This window comes from Ursus arctos, unplaced genomic scaffold (genome assembly GCF_023065955.2).
Source record: "Ursus arctos isolate Adak ecotype North America unplaced genomic scaffold, UrsArc2.0 scaffold_25, whole genome shotgun sequence".
NCBI lineage: Eukaryota > Metazoa > Chordata > Mammalia > Carnivora > Ursidae > Ursus > Ursus arctos.
In genome coordinates, this window is record NW_026622930.1 from 43,880,841 (window position 1) to 43,898,826 (window position 17,986).

The 17,986-nt window shown below is 42.5% G+C and overlaps 1 long non-coding RNA gene across 2 annotated transcripts in view; it reads right to left on the reverse strand.

Annotated features, from left to right (window-relative positions):
* LOC123000159 (uncharacterized) overlaps window positions 1-17,986 on the reverse strand; it is a 112,817-nt gene that overhangs the window by 4,793 nt on the left and 90,038 nt on the right. The window contains exon 3 of one of the 2 annotated variants that reach the window (XR_006407935.2): window positions 16,822-16,991. This is a non-coding gene — a long non-coding RNA (uncharacterized LOC123000159). The remainder of the gene's footprint in view (window positions 1-16,821; window positions 16,992-17,986) is intronic. The other variant, XR_008961367.1, reaches the window with a different exon arrangement.

Here is a 17,986-nt window from a genome sequence, read left to right on the forward strand (position 1 = left end):
CATATTGCATGGTGCACTGGGTGTTATACACAACTAATGAATCATCGAGCCTTACATCGGAAACCGGGGATGTACTGTATGGTGACTAACATAATATAATAAAAAATCATTATTAAAAAAAAAAAAAAGAAATTATTCTGTTCTTATAGAATGGTTTAGGGTGCCCTCTTTTGGATTTCCATTTACATTCCCAGGCTGGCGCATGACCCCCGCCGCTCTGAGATGAACCTAGTAAATGTGGCCAGAACTGGGTTCCCACGCAGCTAATTGTCTGTTTGGTTTGGTTTGGGAAATGAGGGGTAGGGATTCCAATTCCCACTCTTGTGTGGCTAGTCCAGGGTCCTGAAAGGGGCCAAGCTGGAGATCCATTCCAGCTTTCCCATTTAGGGTAAGGAACTGTAGGGGGGGCGGGGAGGATGTGTGTGTGAAAAGGTTGTTCACTGCAGGTGAGAACAGGCAGCAAAACCCCCATCTCCTATCTGCTAGCCCAATTAGCTACCTGACTTACACTCTTCCCATGGCTTTATAATGAAAGTTGTTCAAATGAAGATTTATGACTTTATTTTGGTGGGATGTCGCAGGTGTTTGATTTGAAGGATGAAATGCATACTTACCTTTCCACTCATGCAGAGTCTAGCTAGCCCACGCATTAGTGTATTTGGCTCAGTCTTTGCCCATCAAGCCCTGGCCTCCCTCCTGGGATAAGTCACGGCTTTAACTGCTGGCTGCCTGAGCCTCCTGCCCCTCTGCGGCTGCCCCAGCTGCCAGCGCTGGCCTTGGATCACAGGGCCATTGTGTCAATGCCCTTCTGTCTTCAGCCTAGGAGATGAAATCTAAACGGCTCTTGGGGGCAGTCTGGTCCTCCTACCTCCTGGAAAAACAACAGACTCTGCTGCCTGGAGCTGAGTGGCAACATCGAAGAGGTGACAGCCAAAGCAGCCTGGGCGGTAGGGGGCAGCGGCTCATGGCTTTGGGGGTCTACACCCTCAGAGGCAGCAAGTTGGAGGGCTCTGCACTCTGGGTCCCTTTCTAGTCATTGGCTTATGAATGTCATCAATTCAAAGCATAGGTAAGACTGTCAAAACACAACGACCCTGGAAATGCCCTGAAATTATCAGCCCATGATGAAAAAATCTATATACTAGAGATTTTTCTCAAATTGGACAACATCCTAAGATTCACATGATATTTCCAACAAGTTGTAAAACTAAAAGTGCTACACTATTAATATTAAAAACACATTTTTAATCAGTCATGGTAGAGGAAAGAATGAATTCGCTCTGGGCTCTCTTTAGCAAGTGATATTACAACATTGTTGATATATGAAAAGGCAATCAAAGAGCATGCAGCTAAAATAAGGGGGGAAAGGACTAGGGAGGCACGTCAGGCTGTTAATGAACACATGGTGTTGTTTTTCTGCATGTTGTAATGTTTGTGGTATTTATCACTATCTTAGATTTTTAATTCATTTTGATTTCATTTTTTACTCTAAATAAATATTCATTTTGGTACCAAAATTCATACTCTTTTACTTAAAGAGTGACCCCTCTAAACCGCGCACACATCATTCCTCCACAAAGCCTGGGTGAGCTTTCGTGTGTCCTTCTTGCTCTGGCTCCTGGCTTTACGTGTGTGTCCAGTAGCGGCCAGGCATCGTCAGCATTACCATGATCTCCTCTGCTTCCAGTTTTTCAAAGAGCTGTCACATCTGTGATCTTGGATCTAGTCTAGAGACTGTGGACGAGGTAGCTTCTCCTAGTTACTTAAACTGTGCTTTAGTTTTCTCATCTTTAAAATGGGGATAATCCTGGTACCTACTCTGTAGGATTGCTGTGAGGGTTCAGTGAATTAATATACATACGGTGCCTGGAATCCTGCCGGTGCAAAGCAAGCACTGGGTAAGAGGTTGCTGTTATTTTATTTTCTTCTTTGCTTGTCCAGATGCATTTCACAATATGCCATAGAATAAGACCTCAGACTTACTTTACCCTCTTCTCCCCCCTCCCTCAATAGAATTATATTGGGAGTTGGGGGGATGGAAGGGAGGTTAGAAGTGGTAGGACTCATAATGAAAGGCAGCAAAATCTTCATCATATAGAAAGTCAACAGATAAAATTAAAAAATTCAGAAATCCAGAAATCACAATGGAAGCATATTATTAGAAATACAGAGACAAATACCAGAAGAAACAGCAGAAACATTTGAAAGCTGTGTTCTCTGAGGAGGCAAGACAGGATGGAGCTGGAAATTACTATTTTTATCATAAACTTTGGCTTTCTTAACTATGTGCCTGTGCAACTTTGAGTTTTTTAAATTTTAAATATTTTTTAAATGTTACAAACATACATGTTTGGCTAAAAATACCCCTCCAAAGTGTTCTCTTGGTTGGAAGAAACGTTTTTTTTTTTTTTTCCTGATGTGATAACGATGCTCTTGGTTGCTCTTTGCAGTCATTTTAATAAGAAAAATTAATAAGCAGCAAATTGCAACAAAAAGGAAGAGGGTTTGTTTAGGTAAATTATAAGTAAGCTTTCCCTTGTGGAAGCCTTTGCTTAATTGGGCTGCAGCTGGTGCTAATTTATTCTCTTCACTGTATCTCATTTTGGTCTTGCATGTGTATTCGCGTGTGTTTGTGCTTTAAGCTTCACATAATTTGAGGCTTTCATTTGATGGCACGCGTTTGGATCCAACTGGAACTGCTCACGAGCAGCTTATCCTAGAGAAGAATTTACTTTTTTGCGACAGTTGTTTCGCTGCACACCTGGGAGCTACTGATTATAACTGGAGTACAGCTGGGAGGAAGCTAGGTTGGCGGTTACGTCACGATCACAGTTGATCTTATTTTCCCATTACGTTGTTTTCTCTGTTCATTCCTTCCCCCCTCCCGATCCGGTATTGATGGCCCTTTGCGATGAGCAGGGAGGGAGCTGGGATGAAAGGGGCTCTGATTGGCTGGTTAACACGCACCCCGGTTCTCTGGGCCTGGAGGTCCATGCTTGAGCCTCTGTCTAGAGAAGGCAGCATTCTAGGCACCGAGTGCAGAGACAACTGGCTTTTTTAGTTTGAAAAATGAAGAAGACCACCTGGGCGTATTTTTCTCGTGTTTACGAGTATTTCTGCAGGGGCTGCTGGACACCGACCGCATGCCATTATCATCTAACAACTGGCGTCCGTCAGGGTCCCATCTCTCTGTGGCTCACAAGAAAGAGCAATGAACAGAACACACTGTGGCTGATTTTTTTTCAGGCTAGGTACAAGGAGCAGATTTCATTTCATGACTGAATTTTAAGTCAAACTTGCAGCCAAGATTAATCACTTCGGGAAGATTTCTCCTGTGCCCTTTTCCCCGTTGATATTTTACAGAGCCAATACCCAGCTTAGAAAAAAAAAAAAAGTCATCAGAGCCCAACTGCCAGCTGTTTTATAAGGCAAAACCGGGGATTTTGAGTTTGAGACATATTAAATCATATTACAAGATACTACTAAGTCATTCTCTCTGTAAGAGACTAGGGAAGTATTGAAAGTAACTTTGTTTAAAAACAAAACAGTGTTGGACCTTGAAAACATTATGCTAAGTGAAACAGTCCAGATACAAAAGGACAAATATTGTGTTATTCCATTTATATGAGGGCCCTAGAACAGTACCTTCATGGAGACAGAAAGGAGGATGGTGGTTGCCGGGGCTAGAGGACGAGCAATGAGGAGTTACTGTTTAATGGGTACAGCCTCTGCTCGGGATGATGAAAAAGTTCTAGAAATGGACAGTGGTGATCACTGAACATCATGGGGAATGCACCTAATGCCACTGAATTCTACACCTAAAAATGGTTAAGATGGTAACTTTTACGTAATGTATATTTTGCTCTAATTTTTAAAAATGTAAAAAAAAAGCGGTGTTTCCTGTATGATGCCAGTGTAGTCCAAATTACATAAATAGACATGTGGGTTTTGTGAAACTCAGAGATACTGATTTCTTCATCACCCTTTGGCCAATTTTTCCATATTGTTTCTCAACAGGAATAAGCAAGGGAAATAAAGGGAGGATAAATTTAACTTTATAATTACTGCTGATTATTGGCCCAATGCATGGTCCTCTGGCAACATGGGGTTTATTACAGCCTAATCCACATTTACGTTTAGGGATTATCAGTAGATTTCAAATTGTTCTCATTCTACTGACCCTCAGCGACTATAGATACTAAGTTTTGGATGGGCAGTAGCTCAGTGTGGTCACTGCTACTCTGACCTGATTGCAACCAGCCTCCCCAACAGCTGCAAAAAGAATTTTCGCGGTAGTTCAGCCAAAGGAGAGCGGTGGGAATTCTGTGGGATTAGAGCTGGAATTTGGAACTCCGGCACAGAGGCTGGGATGTGGCAGATGGACATTTAAGCTATTGGTTACATAAATGTTTCCAAAGCCCAGCTAACTGTTGCCTGTGTTACTTTAGCTCCGAATAGGCTCCTTCCTGCAGCGCTAACAAGTAGGCACTTCTGGGAGCTCCCCTCCCGTAGCCTCAGGTGGTGTCCCCGGAGGTGGGCTGGGAAGAACCAGGCGGTCACCACGAGGAGCACAACTCCCACGAGCAACTCCAGAAGTCACTCCCCGTCCCAGCACCGTGCATCGCTCTCTGGTGAGCCACGGACCGCCCAAAGTTAAGCGTTCGGAAGATAGATACATTCTATACTTTTCTCCCGGTGACGCATTTAAAATCATGCCATAACCTAGAAGAATCTGTTGTTTCAATTCTTCTTAAGATTTTCTAACTTGAGTTTAATACGCGATAGTTGATGGAGAGGAAATAAGCTACCGTGTCTTTGTATCTTGAATGAAAACTTCATTCTGATCCCTTTAGCGCAGTGTCGGGTCCTGTGAGGTGTCACGTGGCAGGAGCCACAGCCAGTGCTCTTCAGTTTTCTGTACATAGGTAAATATCTTGTTCTAGGGGATTAGGTAAGGGCACCTAAGCCTTTCATAGAGTATTTTAAATAAGAGAGAATTTGGGGCGAGGGGCGGTTTAGGGAGGGCTTAAAACTCAGAACCGTGCGAGGTGTACTGTTCTCTACAATAATCGGCTTTATCATCGAAATTGTTGTTGAGCAGAGTTTTTAAATAACATATACCTAGAGAAGGTGAGAGGGAAATACAGTTGTTTTCTAATGTTAAGGACAAAATATATGCAAAACTTGGAAATCGGAAAAAGGATGACTGCCTACCCTCTCTTTGTCACATTGGAGCACGTCCGATGGGCGCACCTAAGGATCGCCTAACTCTCTACAGAGGTGTGCTGTGCACCTTTGTTGGACCTGTTATTTACTCTTAATTTGTGTATGTTAACTTGTAGTAAACTAAAAGCAATGCAAGTGATTCTTGTGTGACAGCAATACAAGTGGATTTTGCCCACAAAGAGATGATTTCTGCTTGGTAATTAGAGATAACAACCCACGGGTCTCAGTTTTCTTGTCCTGTATAACACAAACCAATTGTGTGTCTAATTCGGTCACTTAGTCCAGTGTGGTTCCTTTCAGTGACGACAAATACAAATCTAATTCTCCTACATTCTTTTGAACCAATTTTGGTCCTTCATTAATGAAATAAAATCTTCAGTGTGTGCTCATTTCATTCGTATAAGGGTCATGTTTTTGACCTTGTGAAAATTACACAGTGACAATGGTCTGCTTCTCACAGAGTAAGAAGGCAAGTAACCAAAGGTTAACTGATAATGCAGGTTAGGGGCCACAGCTCTCAGTTAACATCAGAGACCAAAAAGCGAGTTTCCACAAAACACCCGTGTGGCTTATTTTTCAAGATGCCCAAAGTCCGGGTGGGTTTAAAATTGCCAACAACTTGCCCAAGCATTGAGTTGAAACATTCTAAATTTACTATCGGAGGAAACGACAGTTGTGTGCATGGGGAGGGAAAACAAGAATTACTTCTTCTGTCCAGAATTACTTTCCTAATTACTACTTTATCCAGAATGTGAAGGGCCGGTTTGCTAAAAGTTACAAATGCAAACCCAAAAAGGTATGAGCTATGTTGAATGTTCTCAAAAACTGGAGCCTGTTAATAATAATTCAGCTTCAAATATAATGGAAACGAACTTTGTATCTGAAGCGGGGCAGGGAATGATCAATACTCCTTCCTTCTCGGAGGGTCATGGAGACGTGCATCACTGCGTAGCCTTCTAGGTGTGAACGGCAGAGCTCCCTGGCCTGAACCTGAGGGGAAGATGAAAATGAAGAGAGAGAAACTGGTCTGTGTAATCAAGTACAAGAGTTTTCTCGTAGCTTCTCTAGAGGGAAGAAGTGTATGGCCCCTGAGGGACTTAGGGAAAGTTAGGGGAAGAGGGATCAGATTCCACAAGAGAACAGATGCTAATACCGCAAAGGCAGAACCTTCCATAAAGAGAATTGTCTTGAAGAAAAATCGTGTCCAGTATTTGATTTACAATTTTTTTCCTGCTATTCTTGAATTGCCCTCAGTCCCCTCAGCCTTTCGGTAGAAATCTGTTACCTTCAGCAATGGCCTTATGTAAGGCATGCTTTGGCACTGAAGAAGTGCGGCTGAGCTCACACATGAGAAGTAGTGAGAAGAGGGGACAGTAGCCATAGAAGATGAGATGGCCAGGAGGAGGAACTCAGCCTGAGAGGTAACAGGGAAAAGAGAAAAGCCACCCCTCTCCTCTCTACCCAGCTCCCAAGAAACTTTAGAAATGGGGGACACACAGTAGGTTCCCTACATTTATTTGAATTTGAAAGGGGGGGCTCAATTCATCTTTCTTACTTAAGAGAGAATGAAGCCAGACTCCTAGAGAATTTGAGAACCCAGGTTCTATAAAAATACCTTAAACGTCTGGAGCGAAATGGGACAGGAAAGTGGACTGAAGTCATCAAACCCTACGCCATTAATGTCTTGGTAATTTGCAAGTCTGGCATGTTCTTGCTAGTTCAGAGCAAGGGCAGGGCAGGTTTTTTGGGGAGCTGGCTCTTTAAGAAAAATAATACCAAATTACTAAAGTGAGACAAAATACAGGGCCTGAGAAAAGGCTCCTCCATCGAGAAGCCCTGGAGTCTGTGGTACATCAGCCTCTAGATTCAAAGGACTTTTAAAGCAGGACTGAAGGAAATGAATGAGATGTCCACCCTCTCAAGTCAACATCATATTTAGGAAAGGAAAGCTTGACTCCCGTCAGAGCAGTTCAAACACAAGGGTTTGTTATAGAAGGGGCTGGAGCCAGGTGCTTGCGCCAGGGCCGTGATGATTTTGGCTGATGCTGTGTTGCTCTAAAGATAATTTGCTTGAAATAAGAAAGGCTTTGCCCCACCAACACTGGCACCACAACCGCCCCTCAGAAGGAGGCTGATTAAAAAGCCAGGCACCAGATGGCCCTCCCGAAGAGAGGTCACCAGATAGCCACCACACAGAGTCAGGGCTTTCCAGGTAATGGCTGGATGAGCCCTCTCCCTTCTCCTCAGCTTTTAAAGCAGATTTGAGGATTTAGCGGTAATCCTTTTGTTTTCACCGTTGGCCTGAAATCCATTAGCTTGGGCGGTCCCGAATCTGTCCTGTTAAAATTCTATATTTATCTTTTTACTTGCATCAGTAATAGATTTTAGGGGTGTTTTCTTTGTTTTGTTTTGGTTTTTATTTACTTTTTGTTAGAAGAGAATACGGTGCCGGCAGCAGGCTAGAAAGGAATAAAAGCATCCACATAGCTTTTTAGGAATAAATGCCTGGAAACATTCCAGATCTAGAAATTATATTGTTTTATTTTATAAGACTAATGAAAAACCCTAATGCCATATAGAAACATCTCATGATATGTATTTTCCAGAGCACATTTAGACACGTGATTTCGTAAGATCTGCATACAAGTCCCACAAAGTTTGTAGAGTGAGTATTATTTTCCCTTTCCCTCCTCTTTCCCCACCTACCAACCCACACGCTGTCCTCTGCCCTGCAACGTAATGATACTAACCCTGAAATCAAGCCTGTGAGACAGATCCTGGAGCTGGCATAGCAGCCAGTGGGGTAACTCGGACGGGATCTCAGGTTTCCTGCTTCTTACTTATTCCAGTCATATTTCCCATTGTATCTCTAAATAAATTTCTTTTACTAATTAACTGTAGTTTCTCTCATGCCATTATTCCTTACTCCTGTCTGACCTGACATATGGTTCTGATGGTTCTACAGTGACTATATCCTAGGGTCTGGATCTACCAGGAGCCAAGGACATCTGTGTCAGCCTTCGTAGGGGTAATGGATGAATGAATGGATGGATGGATGAATGAATGAGCATACTGAAGGGAAGGACCGTGGTGGAGGACGGACGTGTTGACTTGTCTTTCTCAGGACACAGGGAGGATCTCCCTGCTTCTGGAGAGCTCTGTCCACAACACTCTTTTCTGGTTTTCCTCCTGTTTCCTCTGGCCACTCCTTTTGTCTTGTGTGCAGTCTCATCCTTCTCCTCCTGGCCCCTAACTGTGGGAACTCCTCCAGGCTAGTCTTGGGCTCCATTTCTCTTCCTACTCTCTCTCTCTCTAAATGGGTTCAACCACGCCCTCCCCTTCAAATGTCATCTACAGGCCAAAACTCCCAAATCCATTTCTACCCCAGACCTCTCTGAGCAGTCTGACCCTTATATCCAAACACGCATGTAATATTTCTACTAGGATGTCTCAAATTGCCAACCCACCGCAGATAGAACTCGTGATCTTCTCTCCTCCCCCCAGCTGGATTTCCTGCAAGACTTCCTATCTACTACACCTCCCACTGCGTGAGTCCGGAATCTGGAAGTCGTCCTTGGACCCCTCTCTCCCTCACCCTCTGGAGCCTGTGCACTACACCAAGCCCTACTGGTTTTGCCTGCTGGGTACCTGGCGGCCGTGACAGCTTCCCTCCTCTCCATCAGCACCTCCCCAGTCTAAGCTCCTGTCATCTCTCATCTGGACCTGCAATACACAACCTCCACCCGTCCCCCTGAAGTCTACCCCTTGTCTTCTTTTACTTATTCTTTACCCCAGAGGCTCTTCACATCCCTCATTTGATCTGGCCTGAGTCACTGCACCACCCTCACTCCAAGCTGCAGCCACACTGGCTGTTAGTTCCCTTCATTAAGCTGTGCTCCCCATTCCACTCCTTCCTCCCTCCCCTCCGCCTGGTTACCACCTGCTTATCTCTCTGACCTTGTCTCTGGTATCGTTTCCTCAAAGCCAGGCGATATTCCTTGGCTAGACACTCACATAGAATTATGTTCTGGATACACGCATCTCAGATTTGTAATTACACTCCTTCATTCTCAACAACCCTTTACTGACCACCTACTTTGTGCCAGGCACTGTTCTAGGCACTTGAGATCCACCACGGAATAAGATAGACAAAAATCCCCACTCTCAACCTGTGCAGTCATATTCCTATGAATAATTATAAATTCATTTCTGCCCACACTGTGTGTATCCAGGGAGAGCTAGGACTGAGTGTTTTTGCTGACAGGCATCATCAGCCCTCAGCACAGTGCCAGGTCTCACCAGGTTCTCAAACATTTGGGAAATTAAATGGATATTTACATTTGTAAATTAACGAATGAATAAATGTAATTTTAATATTGCAACTTGGCTTGTATTGAATTTGTGATGTTTTTAATATTTAATACATATTGTGGTACATGATCAGAAAATGAAGTCCGTGTGTAATTACCAAGACAGTCTTTCTCCCAGTTACCCGTGACCGTGACCGCTTAGATGGGAATAGCCATTCCCTTCTACCCTAGTGGTTGAGAAGTGACTGCTGAAGAACTAGTTGAGCTTTGCTGCCATCTTTTGACCAAAGTTAATACCACAGAGATGAAAACCATATCCCATTGTATTTCAGGTTCTGAGGCACCCATGAAAAGTCCCCCCACAGAGTTCTATTTCTGTCTAAAAATCGAGAACATGTTGCCAGTCTAGAGGGAATCATGGCCACACCCAGTGCCTATTATGGCTTTGTTTATTTGCGTGTTCGTTGGCGTAACTATCTCCTACCCTCCCTCTTCCTTCCTCACCCCCACATTTCTCACCACAGTAAATGTTCAAAAGTGTGTGTGTGTGTGTGTGTGTGTGAGAGTGTGTGTGTGTGTCTGTGTATATATGTGTGTAACGTGAACACACATGTGAACAGTAAACCAAGGACTGTTTTATATCAGCCTTGGTGGGGCACAGACACTCAATAAATATTGGCTATTATTATTATTATTAACATTGTCATTATTATAAAGATCCTTTCCCTTCAAAGCAGATAAGCTAAAGAAGGCTTCTGCTCTGCTGTGAATTTTTCCATGCATGAGGACACTCACCCCAAACTCAGTGTAAGATTTTCCCTCTCTTCTTCTCTCCCATTCTCCCTTTGTCCTGGAAAGCCTATTAAAACTTTTGTTGCCATCTCAACCCTTTAAACTGACTATATATTAACATTATATATTATACATTTAATAGTATATATTTTATATATTACTTAATATCTTTTATAAATATTTAAACTTTATATAACAATATGTAGATATATATAATTTAAGTGCTTCATATTTTGTCTCTCCTAATAAAAATAGAAACTCCTGGTTGTGAAGTCATTGTGTTTTACACTTGGTATCTCCCACAAGACTGAATAAACGGCTATGGACTATATCAAGGGCTCTTTTCTGAAATGAAGGATGTCAAGGAATATTTTGTTTTTGCTCTGATATATTTCATGTGAAGACTGTAGCAAGAACATTATGACAGGTTCTCAGAAAGCTAAGCCATCACATTTTTAAATAACATCCGAAGATTATATTCCTTTGGAAATTTTACAAATTTGAAAATATGTCCTCTTTGAAATAGCGGTAATGCCAGGGAGTCTCTGTATATTTGAAGCTGGAGAATAGAAAATAAGAACCAAGGATCAATACAGAGTTCACCTCTCTCAGCAAAGAAAGGCGGAGAAATGAAAATTTTGGGTTGTCCCCTAAGGAAAAGTCCAGAAGACGTCATGCATAGATCTTTTATCAGGGAAGTGAAGTTTTTGGATAGTCCAAGAGGACAAAACGTCAGCTTGACGTCAGCCCTGTGAGTACGACAGGGAACTGATAAGGCCGAAGGAGAAATCACTTCATTTCACATACACGCCTTGTACACGTTGGAGTAGCAACGGGTGTCTACTGAATTAAAGAGGACCTTGATTAGCCAAATCCTCACCTTTCTTTACTCTTCACTACAGTTCAGTTCATGGTGATTTAATGATTCTAAACACCCAACTTTAAATGTCTAGTTTTAGACAGGTCCGAATAAACGCCCAACTTTAAATGTCTAGTTTTAGACAGGTCCGAACAGGAATAGCAAGAAAAGCGACGTTGTGAAGTGTCGTCTGATGTGCAGCCGAGAAAACTGAAGTCAGTGAACAGAAATCCGAACGATTCTGTGTTTTAGAAGCTACATCGCATGTGCTGTTTACTAATCTTACTAAAATCATTGCTCATTTTCATTTTTGCACAGAAACATTCCGAACATTGGATGCTGTCTGTGGTCCTTAACATGGGTGGCCTGGTTCACCAGAGATGGAACAATTTTGTCTGGGGGAGAATTTTCCAGTCCCAGCTGAACACATTCTCCAACCCAGGAGCATTCTGACCTCTTTGTTTTCCCTGCCTCTCGCATGAAAGAAGATACCTGCCAGCAATTTCCTGTGCTGACAGATTAGGAACAAAGCCTCTGAGCTCAAGGGCAAATGGGAGAACTGGCTGGACCAGGCTGGTCATTTGGGAAGACTAATGGCTACAGAGCACCTGCTGAAGATATCACCTGGTTATTTAAAAAACCTTTGTGCAGTTCAATGAGCCAAATGGGAGTTCTCGCGGAGGACAAGGAACTATTCATTTCTCTCAGGTTTAAGTTTTCCGAAGAGCCCTTTTTAGAAGAGGGCCCCTCTATTTTGCAAACACTAAATCCTCCTGGTGACTTCGGTGAAAGAGACACGAACTAACTGATGAAGCAAATGTATTTCAGATGGAAGGTAATGGCTCTTGGAATGGAATGCCTGGTAAACATCTGGTGTCCTTTTATCTTGAATGAACATCTGTCTCCCTTGGTTAATAGATTACACCTGTTGACCAACCAAACCTCTCGCTACGTCCAAATGAGGGTGAAAATACTGATGTCAAGGTCCTACCCCTAGAAACAGATCCTAATATGATCTCTTGGGTTTGGCCTGGGCTTAGGTAATAATTTTTTAAAGCTCCCAGGTGATTTTAATATGCCACCAAGACTGAGAACCCCAGTGTAAGCAGAAGGAGACTTTGATGGATTTGGGGATATAGTTTATTCCTGGAACAAAAATTAAAACAAGCTAAATAGAGATATGAATTGTTTAGAGAATTTTTGTCATGTGCTTGAATGTTTTTAAATGATTTTGTTTACATTAAATTTTTAAATTATTTTTATCAGTGTGGACAACTTTCTATTTGATTTTTTGAGCTCTTATCAATATTACAAACACATTGTGAGGTGGATGATCTCTTGTCCATTGTGTCCGTGATGAGCAATGATTAATAAAAATAAGATAAATCTACATATTGCTCGCATACCTGCATATGCCATCCCTTCAGACTTTTCCTCAGGGGACAACGCTGTAATGCATTGCCTGCTATTGAGGGCAATCTGGGATGACATTTTACCCTTCGTTTTTCCTATTTTATAACTAGCTTGTATAGACTATTTTTTTAAGCATTGGATAAATACAACCAGAGTGACTGGGCGAGAACTTTTGTCTTTGTATAGCAGGAGGCGATTTAACTTATATTAGTAGAAATATGGTTCTAGAAAAACCTAAGTAGTCTGTGCTAGCCAAAGACTACCTGAATCAAAGAACGTCTGAGCTGTGGTGCCAATACACCATCCTCATGTAAACAACACCATGCGCTGGTATTTTCAACTGTCTTTACAACTTTGGCTTAACGACGATTAAGGCATGACCACAAAACAAACAGGGAAATGTAATGCTGCACCGTTGTCCCAACCTAATGCAAACACATAGATCCATAACCACCTGCCACATACCAACTATACCTGAAAACTCTTAAAACTGTACAAGATGAGTTTATTAAAAACCTTTACTGGCTGCCATTGCATCCAGCAATTGAATACCATGAATCTATGATTTTGGACTGTGTCTTCTCTATAATTTTAAACCTGAATCATGTGTGTGTTTGCATGCTTGCGTACGCCTGGGTCGTTTGAGCCACGGAGAGGAGAGCAAACAGATGCACTGTAACTCTTACTCATCAATTAGCCCAGTGATTCTTCAAACTTTAATGTTCTCATGAGTCACTCGGAGACCTTGTTAAAATGCAGGGTTTGATTCAGTAGTTCTGGAGTGAGACATGATTCTTCATTGCTTTCAAGCCCATCCAATGAGCCTGGGGCTGATGCCACTGGTTCACAGTTGACACTTTCGAATGACAGGGAGATAACCCGTCCTGATAAGAAGGCAAATGCCAGGTGAGGCTCTTTGGGGGCAGCCGATTACATCAGTGAACTGTCTAGCCCTTCACTCCATGCCTCTGATGGAAGTGGGAGTGGGCAAGGGTCATCTGGCCCAGCACAAAGCCAACACCGCCCTTGACAAAACAGCAACCCATGTGTCAACTTTGCACATGGACAGTGGATTATGGAAAGACTGTACAAGATGGGCTCAGAATACCTTCCGATACTAATTCACAGAAATTCTCAGTATATGACCTACATTGTAAATTAAAAGTTGGTAACAGAATATTTCCATGGCATTTGTATGGACTTTGCCTCCTCATCTATATGCTTAGTGATTTTTGCTGACTGTTTCATTTAAAAGTGAAATCTACCATCACTTCCACATAGAGAGTTCATCTCTACTGGACATCTAAAGTACATGACACCTTGAAGGCCGTTTAGAATCATAAAAATGTTTCCTTCCCTCAAAGATCTGTATACATATTTCAATTCAGCTGGACATTATTAACATCAGTAGATACTTAGTAAACTGGATTTGCCTACCACTTATTCATTATATAGGAGAAGACAGAGTCAGTTGTATTTTTCTTGATATACGATTGTTACCCATTTTGGTCTAATTTAAGAAATGTTCCTTTTTGGCACTTTGTTTTCACACATCGATGAGACATAAACTTCCACAGAGAAAATCAGTGGCCTTTCTGGCATCCTATCACATGACACATTCTGTGCATTTCCTGGACTTCGCACTTGAAAAGGAGTGACGTGAATATTGAAGCAATTATCTACTATATTAGAGGAGCCCCAATAGAGCCTTTAGCTTTTGGCAAATGACTCTGGAGCTCAGGTTCCCTACTTGAAAATGAGAGAGGTACATTCTAATAGGTCTTCAGGTTCCCAAGACCTTTGGGATGGTTCTTTCTGACTCCCCCCTAGTGGATAGATGCCTCCATCCAATCAAAAGTTTAGGGGCCACCGTCCCTTGGAGAAGAGGTGAGGTTTGGGGAAAGAGCAAAAAGAGGGAGTGAGTTAAAATTGCACAATGAAAACAAAAACCAGTTCACAGTGTTTATCATTGGATAGAAGATTGTGAGGAATTACTTTAAATTTTCTGTTTCCAGCTTTTTAAATTTTAATATATGTTACTTTTATAATCAGATAAAATGTAATTTAAAATTAAAAAAATTAAGGGTGCCTGGGTGGCGCAGTTAGTTTAAAGTCCGACTCTTGGTGTCCATTCGGGTTATAATCTCAGGGTTGTAAGATTGAGCCCTGCGTCAGGCTCTGCGCTCAGCAGGGAGTCTGCGTAACACTCTCTCTCTCTCTCTCTGCTCCTCCCCCCTGCACTCTCTCTTTCAAATAAATAATCTTTTTTAAAAATTAAAATAAATTAAATATATTAGTAAACTTACAAGAAAGAAAGAAGAAAAGAAAGAAGAAAGGAAGGAAGGAAAGATTAGAATTGATGAACTCTACTATTTCTCGTTGGTTGTAAAAATAAACCTTATACTATGAATCCTATGATTAGGCTAGAACAGACAAAATGGTCACAGAATTTTAGGCATAGCTTCCAAAATTTGATGCCAAAAGAAAAAAAAATTCTGGATTTGGAGAGAGGATGTTTTTTTTCTCTGGGCCAAGAACATTAATCACCAAAATGCTTGGCAGGCACAGGACCGGTGTCTGCCCACTGGCACTGTTTGGCCTTGGGGTATCATCTGATGATACCCCTAAAACAAGATAAAATAAGACGCTCATTAAAATAATAATAATAATAATTTTAAAATATAATAAGAACACTGGTTGCCTTGGGAAGTTTATGATCTGCTCTATTGCTTTTCCAGTTGTTTCGAGTGTGAAAGGCTATGTGTGGTTACGCTCCCCCTGTTCTTAGATGTAGTTGGGAAGAGTGTCAATCTCATACTGGACTCTTCAGTCCTCTTTTTTCCCTCTGTCAGTAGCATCGTTTTCAAGCTAGGTCGTCTTGACCAACGTTAGGATTTCTATTCCCAAGGACTAAGAAGAGAGGTGTAAACTTCAGCTCCCCTGGCCATACCAGCCAGTGGAGGACAGCAAATAAGGACAGGGCTACCAATGGTAATAGACGTTGACCCCATCTGCTGTCTTCACAGCAAGACCACTAGGTCTCCAAATGCTAACTCCCCACCCCCGCCAAGTGTCCCTCCATGCCTTTTTAGACTCCCCCACCTCCTAGGCTCACTTAGGGACCAGCTACAATTTTCTGGTTATTGTGGTGTTCACTGTCTCCGGCCCCTGACTTCTGCCATAGCTGTGCCACAGCTGCTCCCTCGCACGCCTGAGGGGCTTCATTCACGCAGAATACCATGAAATGTGCCCTGGGAGTTATGCGGAGCAGCTCTGGCTGATCTCACGCTTGCAGGCCCTTTCTCCTACTCTGGCCTCACTGGGCCTCCTGCAGTTTCTCCTTCTGCCATTGAAATACAGGGAGGTATCTGGCCCCTCTATGTGGAGAGTAGGTGGTCCTGATGGCAGCTGCCAATCCCTGTACTCCTTTCTCTTGCTCATGGGGTTTGGATCAGGATGTGGGCACATGAGCCAAGCTGGACCAGTCAGAGTCCTTCTCTGGGATTCTTGAAACTGGACCTGAAGTCAGGAAACCCTTTTCTTCTTGAATGGCGACGTTGGGAAGATATGAGCCAAGGAAGCCGCAGAGGCCAGGCTCTAGCCCCAAGGAGAAAACTGACTTGTGGTAGGGGAGAGTGAAGCTGTCACTCAGGGAGAAGCAAGGACAGAATGTGAGGTAAGTATCTTGATGATATTTATTTTCTCATTTGAGTTGTTTCAAGCAATACCATTTCCCTTTCTAGTTATGTGAGCCAATGCATTTTCTATCTGGCCTAAGCTCTTGGAGTGGAAGTTGTTGTACTGTGTAACGCAAACACTCTAACACTTTACTAATAATGTTCTTATTCCTCCTTTGCCTCCTCTCTCTCTCCCCCTTTCAAAAGTTGTGTGAAGGTATTTGCTCCAACACCTCTGAGAAAAGGACCCAATTTTCTCTGGAAATCCGTGACTTGCCAGAGTCAATTAATCCCACATTAACATAAAGAGACACTAATGTGCTTAAAATAGTGCCAGGCGGATAGTAAGCACTAACTGTTATTAATATTGTCCATAGTAGTCTTAGCAGTATTAGTAGCCAGAAAGGACACAGCCGTACTTGGTGATATAATGTGAGGGTGCCAAAAAGCCCTTCCAAATTAATAGGACTTGGTTATGGATTGCCCCCCAAAAGCATATAAAACGGTATGAATGATATGGATCCATTCACAGTTTCTCACTTACTCATTTTTTATTCCATGCTTTAGAAATCAGTTCAGCCAACGACCTGCTTTTGTAGTGTGGCGTGTTTAGTTTCTCCTTGTCCAGAAAGCCAGTGAGCCGTCCCGTCCTTGGCATCACTTTTGTATAAGAATCGCTTCAATTGCCCATTCTCATTTTCAGTCACACTGCTACTGTGGAAGGAATATGAAAATGAAAAGACTCCTTGGTCTCGTATTTTTCAGCCACTCCTGCCCTCCTCATTCTATAGAATGCGTTTTCTTTTCTGTTAATATGTCAGTTGAGAGTCAGGATTAATGGAAGTCTGTATTTCCAGCCCATTAATTGTAGATTATGCTGAGAGTGGATGAAGTTTAAACCAGAAAAAAAGTGTCAGTACCAGGCGGTATAATTTAAAACTACCTAGCGCTGTAGGTAAGGGTTCAATATAGTCAATCCAGCAGTACATAGTGGCCCACATCCCTCTGGGCTCTGTCCTCTGAACAAAAGTGGCTTTGTCTTTTGTTGGCTACCTGAGCAATCCCGGCACACAGAAACAGTTTTAGATGATGTCAAAGGGATCCATCACAGTAGAGCCCAATGTTTCATAGTTCATGGTGTCTCGGGATCCACTCATCTTGTGGACCCCAGTTACTACCTTTAAAACCCTCACTGATAGATCTTTCTTAATGTTCCAGTCATCACCACCTTTCTCATGCCTATGGAACGCATGGGCATCAACATGAACAAGCCATACCTGAGATCTGAAAGCCCATGGCTTTTTCTTGTCCTTCAGTTATGGTACTTTACTTGAGTAAATCTTGTCCTTGATTTATGCTACGTTAATGTGCCAGACAAAACAAATTCTAGCCCAAGAGCTTATGGAAGGTCTTTGCTACTAGCTAAGAGTGCATAAAAATACATAGTAATATGAGAGTTCTTGTGTGGAGAGGTGTGGGAAAGTCAACCAGAGTACTTCCTACTTATCCCATCGAACAGGACTTATAGTTGCCTTGCAGCAGAGTCTTGATGATGGCTGAGTAGATGGTCACAGCCTTCCATAACCCTTCTGAGTTAATTGGGCAGAGCTCAGCCAACTAAATTTGGCCACAGTTATGTTCTTTTGAATTCAAGTACGCATGTACTCACCAACCCCTAATACTTAATAATACCTAACAATACGGTGAGG